This window comes from Thalassophryne amazonica, chromosome 4 (assembly GCF_902500255.1).
Source record: "Thalassophryne amazonica chromosome 4, fThaAma1.1, whole genome shotgun sequence".
In the NCBI taxonomy this organism is placed as follows: Eukaryota; Metazoa; Chordata; class Actinopteri; order Batrachoidiformes; family Batrachoididae; genus Thalassophryne; species Thalassophryne amazonica.
In genome coordinates this window covers 20,995,765-21,000,636 of record NC_047106.1, presented here as the reverse complement: position 1 = coordinate 21,000,636, position 4,872 = coordinate 20,995,765, and positions in this window count along the sequence as shown.

Here is a 4,872-nt window from a genome sequence, read left to right as displayed (position 1 = left end):
CCTGTTCCATCTCAGCATTCCCGTTTCTTGTTGCCACATCCCACACAGGGAGCAGAGCCAGGAATTCATGCTGGACTTCACCGACCGCTAGATGTCGCCATTGTTTCATGAAACCGTTATTTATCTTCAGAAGCAATTGTTTCATTAACTTATTTTTTAGTGTTTAAGACAGGAGGGGAGCACAGGGTGACATAAAAGAGTGGAGGAAGGTGCACACACAGGTGGTGTAAGGTGAAAAGAGAAGTGGCAAAAACTAAGGAAAAGGCATGTAGCGAGCGCAGCACAAGAAGTTGAATAGTAAGGAAGGAGAAAAGGACTTGTACTTGGCCAGACAAAGGGACAGAGCTGGAAAGGATGTGCAGCAGGTTAGGGTGGTAAAAGATGCACATGGTAATGTGCTGAGAAGTGAGGAGTGTGTGCTGAGAAAGTGGAGGGAATATTTTGAAGAACTGATGAATGAAGAAAATGAGCGAGAGAAAAGGCTGGATGATGTGGTGAGAGTAAATCAGGAAGTACAAGAGATCAGTAAGGAAGAAGTGCGGGCTGCTATGAAGAGGATGAAGAGTGGAAAGGCAGTTGGTCCAGATGACATTCCAGTGGAGGCATGGAAATGTCTAGGAGATATGGCAGTAGAGTTTCTAACCAGATTGTTTAATAAAATCTTGGAAAGTGAGAGGATGCCTGAGGACTGGAGATGAAGTGTGCCGATTCCTATTTTTAAGAACAAGGGTGATGTGCAGAGCTGCAGTAACTACAGAGGCATTAAGCTGGTTAGTCACAGCATGAGGTTGTTGGAAAGAAAACAGGTGGAGATCTGTGAGCAGTAGTATGGTTTCGTGTTGAGAATGCAATGTTTGCTCTGAGAGTACTGATGGAAAAGTAGAGAGAAGGTGAGAAAGAGTTACATTGTGTCTTTGACACGCAGTAGTATCTTAGCTGTTCCTAGGACTGCACTCTTCCGGACAGAGACCTCCAATGTTGTCCCTGGAATCTGCTGGAGCTACGCTTCCAATTTGTGGGTTACAGCTCCAAGTGCTCCTGTTACCACTGCGTTCACTTTGGACTTCACCTTCCACATCTACTCCAGTTGCTCCTTCAGCCCTTGGTACTTCTCAGTTTTCTCATGCTCCTTCTTTCTGATGTTGTTGTGTATATGTATACAGTAAAACTCACTTAAACCATCTTTGTATAAATTGGATATTCGCACTCACCGGACCAAAGCAAAAGTCCCAATGCTTTTCTATGTAATAAAAACCGTATATAACAGATTTTGTACAACGGATTTTCGCTCACATCGGACAAAACGTCCTGTTTGATCGCAATGCATTTTCCATTAAAAACTCCTCGCACATACTGGACAGAGCAGTCTGAATGTCCCCAGAACCAGAGGTATGAAATGAAGTTCAGCACTGACACTCGTCGATTCCAGGAGAGCGGGCACTGTATTTCCGCAATTAAAAGACTGGGCATTTATTTTTTTAAACCATGCTTAGACACGGTACCTAAACAAGGCCAGCCTTTATTCAAGTCCGGTGATTATTAACAAAATGCTGCTTGCTGCCTTCACTGTAATATAGTGTTAAGTTTTCACACCTATCCCTGGGTGTGACAAACCAAACCGCTTTAGATTACAGCCCTCTATGGGGCTGCGAACCATCGCTGTAGCCCGATGCGTAGCTGACTGAGGCCGCAAGGGCTGCAATTGGTCACTTTTACGTTTTCACTCCTTCCTCTCCCGTCATATTTTAAAGGTTTTGCAGTGGGCCTGCCGATTAGGTCCCCTTCACACATAATACAAAATTGGGCAAAAGAAGCAGAAACAGGCCAAAAAACTGCAAACAAAAAACGAAATGGGGGGCTGCGAAACATTCCACCTGCTGTTGTGAGGGACACACGCCTGTGCGCATGCACAAACACAGTGTGAGCACCTGGAACATGTGGCACCACATCATGCTGCTGCTGTTGTGGGGGGGGGACGACACACACACAAAAAGAGCAAAACCGCAATTTCTAATATTGAATCTCTCTTATTGAGCAGACAATACAAGTATGATCCTTCCATGGTCATAAACACAGTCATGAAATAACATGAATGAAGCAGTATGCTTTTATCATATCCACATCTGCTGGCACCGCTCCAGCCGGCCCCGCGTGTCCAGCCTGCCCTGCATGTCCAGCGAGCAGTGCGCCGAAGGACACCGTGTCATGTGGTCCATAGCTGACGTGGGCAACGTGACATTCAGATCGCCAGCTGAGTGTACACATGATCATTGTATATGTGTGTGTATATATACATGTACACACATATAATCCGTCCAGATAAGAATAGTGATCTTGTTTATCAACCATCATTCTTCTCTACAAGAGTCAAGACAGAAGTCAGACTACCAGAGCAAGAATTTTAGCTGAGGAAGCTTCTGTGATTTGAAGCAAAACGTCCTCATGTCAAGCAACCCAGTCCAGTCGAAGATTCAAGCTTCTCTACTATGGAAACCACCTGGACAACTGAGAGCCTACACAGAAACATTGCGACCAACTGTGGGCATGAGGCCCTGGCACTGGTATGTAAGCTGGAAAGGACTGCTAAAAAGATAGCTAACTTTAGAAACCACTTAAGATTTAACCTAAGATGCAAACAAAACAATGTTATTCCCAAATGCATGAAGCAAAAGGCACTAGAAGCAGGTCACACAGCAGAAAAGATCCAGCACAGTTACCTTAGGAGGATTTTGGGTCTAAGAATTAGAAGGCTTCATTTTAAAATATTAGACCTCCAAAATAATCTTGATAGCCTTTACAAAAGGTTAGAAACCTTAGTGGGGGAAGAGGCCCATAATAAGATCACAAAGTTCATAGTTAAAATTCAAATGGCTGAGCATTTAAAAAGTAAGGAGCGGCAAATCAGGAAGTTTCACAACCTTTTAGTGCAGAAAAGGTGTACTTTCAGTGGGAGTAGTTTTAAAGATACACCCAGACAAATTAGTGACAACAGGGAAAATTGGGTAAATAATCTCTCCAACAGGGTTCTTACACAGACAGAAAAGGATGTGCTCGCTAAAGGACTAAATTTCTCAGTGACCCCTAAACATATTCCGACAGTAGATTACATCACTGCAGTAGAGTCAGCCATTAAACACAACAGTTTGTCAGAGTCAGAAGCTGGGGACCTCCGACTAAGAGTCACAGCAGTGCTGAACAGTGCTAAGCCTCCTCCGTCCAACATCACAGGAGAAGAACAGAAAGCTTTGGCAGCACTGCAGAAGGACCAAAGCATCCTTATCCTGCCAGCAGATAAAGGTAGATGCACGGTGGTCCTGAACACATCGGACTACGAGGCCAAGATCAACAACTTGCTCAGTGACTCCAACACATACAAACGTCTGAAGAGAGACCCCACGAGTGGCTATAAGAAGAAAATCATTAGCTGCCTCCAAAACCTGGAGAAAGAGGGACTCATTGACAGGCAGACATACTACAGACTGTACCCTGGGGACGCCACTCCGTGCATCTATGGACTGCCCAAAATCCACAAACAGGACGTGCCACTCAGGCCTATTTTATGTAGCACAGATTCCATCACATACAATTTGGTCAAGTGGATTTTGGCTCCTCTAGTGGGTAACTCAGACCACCATGTGGAGAACACACAAGATTTTGTGAACAAAATCAAGGACCTGCAGCTGGAGGCAGATGAAACTATGGTGTCATTTGATGTGACTTCGTTGTTCACCTGCATCCCCACTGCTGAGGCCATCTCAGCTGTGAGGCAGAGACTGCTGGAGGATGTGTCTCTACCTGAAAGGACCAAACTCACACCAGACCACATCTGCCAACTCTTGGAGATCTGTCTTAACACCACGTATTTCCTGTTTAGGGGGAATTACTACAGACAACTGAGCCTACACAGAAACTTTATCAACTAAAAATATTGCCTCAAGAGGGCGCCATTGGCTTCCCGAAAAGTGCTGAGCTATCTGGATACATTAAAAAAAAAGCAAGTATTCATTGATTTTTTGATGTGGGTCCGTTTTGTGGAGACAGCAGACCAAGCAGCTCACACCACACTTCCCTATCCTTGGCCAAGTCCTGGCTGTAACTCTTCCTGGGGGATCCCATGGGATTCCCAAGCCAGCTGGGAAATATCATCCCTCCAGCATGTCCTGGAGAAAATCCAGGAATAAGTCATCAAATTTATGTATTTTTAGTTCAAATAACTGTCAGAAACAGTATTGGTGTTATGTGATGTTATGCATACAGTTTACGGACTAATCATTTGCTGTACAGGTGGCACGGTGGATTAGTGGTTAGCACTGATGCCTCATAACAAAAAGGTCATAGGATTGTTTCCCACCCTTTCTATGTCTTGTTTGCATGTTCTCCCTGTGTCTGTGTGGGTTTCCTCTAACAATCAAAAACATGCTTATTTAGGGTGTTTTCATTTCCCTAATTCTGACCAAGACAGTGTCTGCTGTTGGTCCCCAGGTGCTGGACTGTGGCTGCCCACTGCTCCTATGGTTGCATTGTCTGTAACTGTAATTAAGATGGGTTAAATGCAAAAGGACAAATTTTGTTCTATGTATATGTACAACCCCAATTCCAATGAAGTTGGAACATTGTGTAAAATGTAAATAAAAACAGAATACGATTTGCAAATCCTCTTCAACCTATATTCAATTGAATACACCACAAAGACAAGATATTTAATGCTCAAATTGATAAACTTTGTTTTTGTGCAAATATTTGCTTATTTTGAAATGGATGCCTGCAACACATTTCAAAAAAGTTGGGAGGGGAGCAACAAAACACTGGGAATGTTGATGAATGCTCAAAGAACACCTGTTTGGAAACAGGTGAGTGCCATGATTGGGTATA